Below are 11,820 nucleotides of genomic sequence, written 5' to 3' on the forward strand. Positions count from 1 at the left end.
ACTTTTGTTCAACTTGTGGATTTTTGGCAGAAGGAGACATTGGTATGCCTAACTGCATCATACTGGCGGTGAGTACCGACCAGACACCCTAATGGGTGGAGACAGAAAATAGAATCATTTGACAAAGGATTCAAAGATTAAGCCGTACTAGCTACTACTACTTGTAGTACTGTTATACGTGTATTACCAATGCCTTTCCCTCTTATATATTGTTTCAACTTTCAAGAGAAGAGAGACACTTCCAAGAGATCAACAAGTTCTTTGATGGCTGAAATGAGAGTAATTACATCATGAATAATTGAACATGACATTTATGAATGTGTTCAATGTGATGTATGTTTGAACATGGATATTGTGATAGATGTGCTATTTATTTCAGATGTTGATGGTGGGTTCACAACTTGTACATTTCTGATTGTTTCCTTTTCTTTCAAAAATTATATTTTTAGGATCCTATTGGTAACATATGGTGTTTTTTTTGGTCTGCAGATGACATGATGGGCCTGCAGATGATGTTGGCAATACATAATAAAGAAATTCCTGAAGATACTCCAGGTGAATTCCGTATAGGAATGGCTTTTGAAGATAAGGAAGCTGGATATATATATATATATATTAATGAATTCTGGTGTGTTTTGTTTTGATCCCTCGGTCATATTCATGTTGGTTAGGACAATACAATGGTGGTCATTTCATGTATTGGTACTGATACTGTGTCTCTTTTTAGAAACAATACTTGTAGCGATCGTATCAATGGTGAATATTTTGTGAATTTAAATCTTGTAATTTCTATTTAGAGTTGATCTTAATCTTCAGCCGTCCATCATCTGATCAGTGACACGTGGTCAGATCTCGTGATTGGGATACGTATGTCATTTTATAAAAAGATAAGGCAGATAAAGTCATCATACCAATTTCCATCTTCAGCGGTCCGTCATCTTACGTTGATATGTGGCGAAATTTTGTGGAAGGGGCATATTTGTCTTTTAATTTGCACGTGTCACAGCACACATGTGCATGGTTTGACCTTTTAACTGTTGTTGGATGGGAAAATGGACGGCGTTTCCCATAACTTTTATTTTGCGGGGCATTTAGGGGTATCGAAATATAGAGTATTTTTCCAAGTTTCCCTTCTCCATATTAGAGGTATCAACTTCGAAACTAAGAAACGAATTTCAGGAGCCACTTGGGATGTCAGTTTTCACCGTAGCCAACATTAACAAACGCATTTCAGGAGCCATTTGCGATGTCAGTTTTCACTGTAGCCAACATTAACAAATGCATCGTGATCAAATTATAGGCAGAATCACAAGTAAACTATGGCAATTGTATAAGTTTAGTTTTCCCCAACAACTTAAAATTTTCAGTTTATGTAATCGTTGAGAAGTCCAGAAGCTTTCATAATTTAAAACCAAGTAAAGTTTTAAACCTCAATCAGAAGATAGTAATGAGTAATATAATCTCAACACAAGAGTGTTACCATCATTTGTTATGAATAACCAAATAGACACATTACATAGTCAATTTATCCCCATCTTATTTATACAAGGTGGTCAGCGCAATCGAAGGCAAGGTTTTTTACATGAAGATACGAACAACTAGTTAGGGCTCCAAAGATGCATGACCATGCATTCTTTTATGGGACTTCCACACTTTTTAGCGGGACTTCCACACTTTTTAGCTAGTCGGGCCTTTAGAACAATCACGCATTAATCCAACAGCCTTCCTAGCAAGTGACTCATTTAATTACATTTATTTGTGAAGTGATCTTTTGATTGATTTTTTCCCGTAACATCAAGATGTTGCATGACTCAAAGGTGCGACAAGTTACAATGTCAACTTAAAAGAAGTGATTGGGAACATTTCCTAGCTTATGCCTTTCGACATGATTGGGACCTCCTAGAAGAAAATTATGAAGACACAAAGTCATTATTACCTTGTGGTCTATTTGAATTCTTCCCCAATGATTTTGGCACAAATAACTAAAACTCGAATAATGTGATGGCAATTTTTTATTGAAATTAAGCGTGTTTGTAATACGCTCCTGGACTAGATTTTATATAATCTTTATTTTGTTGACAAACATCTGATGAGGTAAGCTACTTGTGTACGCTGGCAAAGTCATTCTTGTGTAAAGATCCGAATAAATACTTATATTGGGATGCAATACACCCAACTGATAAAGGCAATGGCGTAATTGCTCATAGTCTGATGAAAACAAGCCTACGTCAGTTAATTTGAATCACCCAGCCGCTAAATTTGATTACATATAAGCATAAGGATTGCACAAGTGTAATAAATATAAAAAGATTTGTGGGAGTGAAATATGGCACAGTCGTTATGTATGCGAAATAACAACCATCTAGTATAAGCGAGGACCATCGCACATAGCAAAATTGAGGTGACGTATTTGATGATGTCAGCATAGTCACGAGTAAAGTGTGAAGATCTATGCGAAGTGTAAAGTGTGCGAAGTTGAGCAAATGTACATGAGCGGTTGTAACGCACAGTGATTCCGAATATAGGGGATCTATTAGCTGTCATCCATTATGTAATATCCTATATAAAGGGAAGGGCTATCATGTAATGGGGGAGATCCTTAGAGTGAGTTAGTCAAGAAATTAGGAGAGAGAAAGTTTATTTGGAGAGCAAGTTAAGTCTTTGTATTATCTTGTATCCAACTTAAGATCTTAATGAATAAACGAATGATTTTCACTATGATTTCTTAGAGTATTGTTTAGATTCTTGTATGGATGTGGTTGTAGGATTTCCTGCAACTACATTTTGGCGTTAGAAACAGGGACGAGTGATATACCCTGTTGGTGAATTCGTTTAGAAATCAAGTTTCCAGAATTTTAGATCTAACATTTTTCTTTAAACAATTGAGATTTTTATCATTAGAACCTTTCATTTGTTAATACAAAAAAGTGGTGATGGTACGAATCGGATCTACTTCTGAACAAGCGGAGACAACTAGGAGGAGTAAAAGAATTGCTGAAAGAAGAAGAGGTGCAATTCCTGAACAACCAGAGGAAGGAGAAAGATAAAATCAAAGAAATGCAACTCGAATTGGACCTCAGCGTACACAAGGGAAGAACAATGATATTGATTACGATCGAGTGAGTATTCATACTGCACGAATGAATTCTACCGAAGAATAGGAACAAAGAACTGGAGATGCAGGAAGGATTGAAGGAAACGAAGAAAATATGACAATTGCAGAACTTAGACAAAGATTGATTGCAGAACGGCGAACAGAGGAGGAAGAGCGTGGGAACTTGATACGTCAGAATGATGATCTAAGAGAAGAGAATATCATATTGCAAGAACATAGATCAAGAAGCGTTACACGGTCAAGATCTGGGACAAGAAGGATTTCATCAAGACGAAGTAAATCTAATCAAAGAGATGCTAGGCGAGAGCAACCTTTAGGTAATATTGATGAGAACTTACAAGTAGGTGATAATTTACAAGATCAACGCGATGAGAGACACATAGAATATGACCGATATGAGAAACCGCGTGAACATCATCGCCGACAAGAAGGTCGAAGGAACAACGGACGTAAAAATGCAGGTGAACGATATCGCACTATTAGTCAGATAATGATGAAGAAAATAATCCATAACAAGGGAGAAGTCTATTACATGGTAGGGAAATATTGAGAGATCAATATGCACGCGAAGAAGAGGATGAAACAAATAATGGTATTCGTGAACGTATGAGAGATGAAAGAGAAAGGCGTAGGATAAGAAGAAAAGAAGATGAAGAAAGAGAGATACAAGAGGCCATGCAACAAAATAATCATGCGAATAGATTGAGGCAAGCGAGATTAAAAAAGCATATGCGACGGGACTTAGATCAAACTATGAGTGAAGAAATTTTTAAAGAAATGGTATAATTAAGAGAAATGATTACTGCGCGAAGAAATGGTGGAAGGAGACAGTTAGAGGAAGCGGTAGAGGAAGCTGGAAAAACACCCTTCGCAAGACAAATTCAAAGCGCAATAATACCACCTAAATACAATTTACTAGTATTCACTAGTATATTTGATTGAAGCACATGTGCAGTACAACACATAAAAGCTTACAGTCGATCTCTGTTGCAATGAGAAGAGAATGATGCAGTGTTATGTAAATATTTTCCTGCGAGCTTGACAGGGGAAGATTTCCAATGGTTCGAAGGGTTTCCAATAGGAACCATTAGATCATTTCGTCATTTACATAACGTCTTTTTGGGACAATATATCAGTAATAATATGTCAAGACCAGGGATTGAAACGACATTTGGACTTCGCAGGAGGATCAATAAGAGTTTGCGTCATCTAACCACGCGTTGGAGAACCATGTGTAGTGAAATGGCAAGACCAGTGGATGAACGAAATCTTATACTATCCTTTATCAATGGTCTTTTTCCTACGGACTTATTATATACACAGATCTTCAGGATAAAAGACACCATAACAATGTGAGAGTTGCGCGAATTTCAAGAGGAGTATATAGCACTTGAGGAGAAGCAGAGAGATATGGAGTCTTACCCAGTTGCGATACCTAATGCGAATAATGTGAATGCAAGTTTACTCCCAAGGATGACAAATACTGTTGCGAGTACATCTCAGGGAAATCAAGGAAAGAACACTACAGAGGTGGAACAAAAGCTGGTAGTCATGGGTAGCGCAGATCAAGAAGAATTCGAAAGAGAATACAAAGAAAAACAATTCCAAAATCGCGAAGGAAATAATAAGATTCAAACAATGGATAACTCTCAAGAAGGCTATGGAGGCCAACAACCATATTATAATAGAAGACAAGGAACTGAAAAGGTGGTCTGGAAAAAGATAAACTTGCCAAAGTTAAATACTACAGTAGACAAAATCTGGGAAGCTGTTATATTAATGGTAGAAATTCCTGAACCACATAATGTAGGAGATGAGCCACCACCAGGGAGAAGGAGCAAATAAATCTGTCTATATCACCGCTTTCATGGTCACACAACAATTAATTGTAGAAATATGAGGAAAATCATACTGCGAATGATTGAGCAAGGAAAATTGGACCACTTCTTAGTACATCAGCCACAGAATTTACCACCACCACCACCATGAGGAAATACATATGGTGCGGAGAAAGGAAATAATACATATGTAATTGAAGTAGGTGCGAAGGCGATGAACCTATATTGTAATTCGATTATACATTCATTCAAAAATATAGAAGACTTTCATGACAATATCTTAAGTCGTGTGCGTGCGAGAGATAATGATGGAAGAGAAATATTCAACCTTGCGAAGGTATCATCATTAAAGGATTGGCAAAAACAAACCATTTCGTTCAGTGCAGAAGAAACACCAGGAGGAGGAGAACCACATGAATGTCCACTAGTGGTGAGGTTAGGGATTAATCCGAAAGCATAAGTAGAGGATGACGAAGAAGATGAAGCGAATACTTGGGCTATAAATAGAATACTCATAGATCCTTGGAGTTCTGTTGATATCCTTTTTTATCATACATACAAGACTATGGGTGGAAGATATGACGAATTAATTCCTTCGACTTATAAAATTTATGGCTTCAATGGCACTGCGAATAAGCCAAAAGGAGAAGTGACAATGTGAATTCCTCTACAAAGTCTTCCAACAGAAATCGTATTCTGTGTTGTTGATGTTGAGTCACCTTATAATGCTCTGATTGAGAGGCCATGGCTGCATAGTATCTGATAGCCAAAAGGGGCTTGCTGAATCTGTTGCAGAATTGTACCCATCTGCAAATCACAGATTTTTCTCTAGGTAATGACCACTTGCTCTAATTTTCTGCATCTTTTATCTTTTCACCTAACTGGTAATAACCACTTGCATGTCAAACAAACATCTCTATAAAAACTACATGACCAAGGGTTACAGGGCTCCAGAGTTGACAAGATATGCCTGGAATGCCATCAAAGCATACAAGAAGTGTCACTGGAAGGTTATTTTTAGTTACTTTGATGTGGTAGTGAACTTTTTTCTCTTGTTTAATGTTGTATCTCACTAATCTTGGTTAATGTTTAGGTGAATATGGATGCCTTAAAGGCGGCAAGTCAGGATGCATACGACTACCTAATGAAACTTGACCCATCCTACTGGGAAAGATCTTTATTCTCACATGACGCTGCATGTGAGCATATTAATAGCAACTTCTGTGAGTCTTTTAATGCAATTTCCAAGAACATGAGAGACAAGCCAGTGATTAAGATAGCCACAATGTATGCTCAGTTAATCATGGGACTGACTTTTCGGAGAGCTGCACTTGCTGCAGAATGGAAGGATGGTGATTTGGTTCCTGCTGCAATGAAACTCATTGGCAAAATGAAAGACCTTGTAGGGAAGTTTCACCCTCGTCCTGCACAAGAAAATAAGGTGTATGAGGTCACTAATATCAAATCAAATAAAGTCTTCACTGTTGATATTATTGCCAAAACTTGCACTTGTGTTCAGTGGCAATTGAGGGAATTTCCATGTCAGCATGCAGTGTGTGCACTGGTTAAATTTAGACCAAACTGGGCTAAATAAGTACCTTTATTTGTTGAGTTTTTAGTTGAGATTGTTTTCTGAAAGTACTGTCAATTGTTGAGTTATTATGGAATGAATGCATTTTTGATCATTTTTGTTTAATGTATGCAGGTATTGTAGTAAATACTACAATGTGGAGTACTGCAAGACCACCTATTCAATGTCAATAAATCCATTAGGTGACAGTACTGAAGACTTTCCTGAGGTGGGTGTTGTTCATTGGATAAAGCTTTTGTTTTAAAAATCTTTTTTTTATTATTTTTTTTTGTCCTTTTACTATTTTATCTTAGTGACTTTATTTTATCCTTTCTTTTTAGGTATATGTACAGAAAACCAATCTTAATTGTATCCTCTTCCTTTTTCTGCATCTTCTATCTTTCTCTATCTTCCACAGGAAAAAATTAAAATCATACATCCAGAGCTATTGAGAGATCCAGATAGACCTTGTGTGAATAGGAAGAGGTGTTGGACAGAGATGGACAAACAGAAAAAGCCTAGATGTTGTATTAGATGTGGTGGAGAAAATCATAACAGAACTACTTGTCAAGGTGGAGAAGTTGGATCTAATCCTAAGAAGAAAGGGCCAAGAATAGAGTGTCAAGTTGATGGTGCTTCATTTGTTGAGAAAACTGCAGTTCCAAAGAGTATTAGGAAGAAAAATGCAGCATTTACTTCAACTTCAACTGCTGCTACAAAGAAGACATCAACATCTACTTCCACTGCTACTATAAAGAAGACTGCAACATCTACTTCTACAGCTGCTGGGACAGGAAAGAAGAAAGCAACAAAGACTTCCACCGGCAATGTAAAGGTGAAACAAAATTTCACTGCAGGTTTAGGTAGTGGTTCAAGTGTGACTGTTAACATTAGAAAGTCATTCAACAGTGCTGATCTCCCTTCCAAAAGGCAAAGAAAGGCCAAGGTTCCTTATAATGTTTGATTTATTTTCTTGACTTTCTTTATGGATTTTGGTATTTATTAAGCTGCAGCATGGGTGGTTAACTGTTGTGCTTTTTTAGACATTGGTAGTGATGTTAATGTTTCTCTTTTTAGTGGGAAAGTAAAATGCTTTGCTCTTAGTGTTACTGACTTTTGACTAAGAAAGTTCATACTTGAATTTTTCATTTCTGGTACTAATTTTTGACTAACAAAGTTCATACTTTCAAGTTTTCATATAAGGAGATCTAATCTGTAGCCGTTCATCTGATTATCGTCGCTGGCGAAATCCAGTTGAAGGACTTAGATGTAATTTCCTAAAACGTGTGGTTTTTTTTGGTAATAATACCTTCCCCATCCACACCGTCCATGAACTAACTTAATGGCACTTTCCATCCATCTCTGAAAAAGGGCAATTTCATATTTTAATCCACACGTGTGAAGCTGTTCGTGTGCACTATTTGACCATTTAACAGCTGATGGATGGAAAAGGAGACGGTGGGACATATTTCCATAACCTTTTTTTTCCATGAAGCATTTTCCCTACGGGGCATCCAGACATTTTTCCAAGTTTCCCTTTATAGATTCACCCATGTCTCTATAAAGGAGACACCTCTCATGGATTTCAAATTGCCAGCAAATAGTAACCCAATGAATTTCATTCCTCTAATTATTCTATATAGTTGAGTGTCTAAAGTACAAACAACTTTTAGATTAGACTACTTTTGTTTGCACATCCAAAGGGGATGCCAAACCTATAGGTACCGTGCAAACACGATACATTCTGTGTGATCTCTACTTCCTTTACTTGCATATTATACCACCGGTCAATGGTAGATACATCATACAGGAGACGAACACGAGGCTTAATAAAAAGTCTAGAAGAATGACTCCCACTTACTGGCCCTTCCAATGATCTAGGATCGTCACTCTTATTTATCTTTTCTGCACTTTTATACCCACTGTATAACGAGTATATATTTAAGGCCCTTTTACCGTCGAAGGATTAAAAGGAGATTAAATGTCGTTACTGTGCACCGAATGTTTCAGGACATTAATCTCATTTCTTGGTGAAAGATGAGACTTCTAAGATCATGGATCAATGGAACTTCATTAGAACCGTTCAATATCCTCTTAGAAGTAAAACTTTTGTATCCATGCACCAATCTCCGTAACCGTAATCAACGTCCCATGATATTGTTGATCTCATATCTAACAAAATTCTGGCATTGAATATGTTCTCGATCATAGCAAATATACAGAGAACAAAAGAGGACGGTTATCCAAACAGAACACATTGTTCATATGGATTAATATTCCTGAAGCACCGTAACAGTTGGATGTTGGATATAGGTCGGCTGGTTTGAGTTTTAGATAACTCAAACAAGACTTGGTAGGTGGAGTTAATTTGGGATAAACCCAAATTTAGTCGGTCACCAAAAGGATTAGGATTAAGAGTTTGTGATAACTCTTAATTGGTTTACTTGATCCTAAATTTTAGGAACTTTGTAAACAAGTTATGAAACCTTAATCTTATAGGCTAAGCAATGTACCTATATAAATAGCCTAGTAGAGAACCTAGAAAAATACACCAAAAAATTCTTCTTTCTCTTTTAGGGTTTATATGTTTTCTCCCAAACGATAATATATAAATCTCTTGTTTTTCCCTAGGATTCAACCTCGTTAAATTCTTGTCTCTTTTATCTTCTTTAGTTTGTGTTCTTTGCAATATTTGGAGTACCATTGTATAGCTGTGCAAATCGCTTCCGCGGGGTTTTAGCGCAACAATTGGCATCAAGAGCTCGGGTTAGGTTCTTGGAATTTTCGGTATTCATAATATTGCAGAGGGAGTATTTTTTTCCTGAAGTTGTTTGAGGTAACTCTGATCTCAAAGTTTAGTTTTTTATCTATATTTGGTTGTTTGTGAACAATGGTTGACGGGAAAGATCTAGTTGATCCGAAAGATCCTTTAGGAGAACATTCGGAGTCCACAAGTAAAGATAAAGAAACAAAAGAAGAAATACTGCATTCTCATAGATCACAACTGAAGGTTGAAAAGTTCACCGGAACCAATAACTTTGGTTTATGGAGAACAGACGTAATGGATGCTCTTGTTCATCTTGACCTAGAAGAAGCTCTAGAAGGTCGGCCAGCGGAGATGTCTGACAAGCAGTGGAACAAGATGAATAAATTATGCCTGGGTTCGATTCGTGGGTGTTTAGCAACATCAGTAAGAGTTAATTATCAGCACGAGACTTCAGCTAAGGATCTCTGGGAAAATCTAGAGAAGGAGTACCTTGTGAAGAACGTGGCTAATAGGATACATCTTAAGAGAAATTTGTATCGCTATAACATGAAGAAAGGTGCAACTCTAACAGAGCACCTGGATTCATATAATAAACTTCTTGCTAAGTTAGTTAACTATGATGAGAAGATCAACGAAGAGGAACAAGCTTTGTGTCTGATAAACTCTCTTTCTGAAAGGTATGAACCAGTGATTAAGGCTTTAATGCATGGCAAGGATAAGATGACATACACTGAGGTCACTACAACATTGTGTAGTGAGGAGTTCAGGAAGATGGACCGTGAAGACCTGTCAAGTGAAGCTAACAGTGACTTGCTTCTTGCAATAGGTCTTTCAACAGACAGGAGAAAGAAGAATGGTGATCGTGGCAAAGTGAAAGGGCGTTCAAAGTCAAGAGCGCGTCTGCAGAAGGAGGAATGTGCATGGTGTCATGACTTTAGCCATTGGGATAAGGATTGTACCAAGGATAAAGATAGAGAAGGAGATAACAACAAGACCGAGGTGAACATTGCTAAGGCAAGTGATGATTCAGATGTAGCTTCGGATTTCTCACTGAATGTGACACCATCAGCTTGTATCGTAACTGACGGTACATGGGTACTAGATTCTGGTGCTACTTATCACATATGTCATCATCGGGACTGGTTCTCAAGCTTCGAGAAGTTTGATGGAGAAGTACGTATGGGGAATAATCATACCTGTAGGATAATCGGGATTGGTAGTGTTCGAATCAAGATGCATGATGGTATGGTTCGGGAATTAAGGAAGTAAGGTTCGTACCTGCTTTGAAGAAGAATCTGATTTCGCTCGGAACTTTGGAAGTTAAGGGCTACAAGTTAGTCGCTGAAAATGGCATTCTAAATATAATCTCTGGATCGTTGGTAATCATGAAGGGCACAAGGAATCATAACTTGTACTACTTAACTGGGAGTACAATAATAGGAGATGTGTCAATTTCTGAACACATCGAGACTGCAGCGATGGAGACCACGAAGTTATGGCATATGCGAATTGCACATCCAGGTGATAAGTCGTTACACTCTTTAATTCGTCAAGATTTATTGAAAGGTGTTATTGCCTGCAAATTAGAGTTTTGTGAACATTGTGTGAAAGGCAAGAAAACAAGAACAATCTTTGGCACAACAATCCACAACACTAGTGGATTTCTTGATTATGTTCACTCAGATGTTTGGGGTCCCTCCAAGAATGCATCTTTGGGAGGGAAACATTGGTTCGTGTCTTTAATTGATGACTATTCTAGGCGAGTATGGGTGTACACCATGAGGCATAAGGATGAAATCCTAGAAGTCTTTGTGAGGTGGAAAAAGGCAACTGAGACTCAAACTGGTAGAAAGATCAAGGTACTACGTTCGGACAATGCTGGAGAGTACAAAAGTGATCCATTCTTGCAAGTATGTCAGGATGACGGAATACAGAGGCATTTCACAGTTAAGAAGACACCGCAACAAAATGGGGTAGATGAACGCATGAATCGTACTTTGCTGGAGAAAGTACGATGTATGTTATCTAATGCTGGATTAGGTAAAGCGTTTTGGGATGAGGCAGTTACATATGCGTGCTTCCTCATTAATAGGTTGCCATCAGCTTCATTAGAAGGTAAAACTCCGATGGAGAAGTGGTATGGTAAACCAGCTTATGACTATGACTCAATTCATATCTTTGGTTTCTCTGCTTGGTATCATGTTAGTGAAAACAAGCTTGATAGCCGTGCTGTTAAAGGCATCTTTATGGGTGTGAAGAAAGGAGTGAAAGGGTTCAAAATTTGGAATCCAATAGAGAAGAAGATAGTCATGAGTAGAGATGTTACATTTGATGAAGCGTCTATGGTAAAGTCTTGGGGTTCTCAGCTAGTGGAGAACAGAAGCACCAATACTAGTGAGCCTTTGCAGCAGGTGGAGATTGATGCAACTCCACTAATTCCAGCTAAGTATGTATCTGTTACGACAACTTCGGAAGGCGTGACGTCTATAAGGGAGGTAACTACTGAAGTTTCAAATTATAGTGACGATGT

The sequence above is a fragment of the Papaver somniferum genome, chromosome 11 (assembly GCF_003573695.1).
Source record: "Papaver somniferum cultivar HN1 chromosome 11, ASM357369v1, whole genome shotgun sequence".
In the NCBI taxonomy this organism is placed as follows: domain Eukaryota; kingdom Viridiplantae; phylum Streptophyta; class Magnoliopsida; order Ranunculales; family Papaveraceae; genus Papaver; species Papaver somniferum.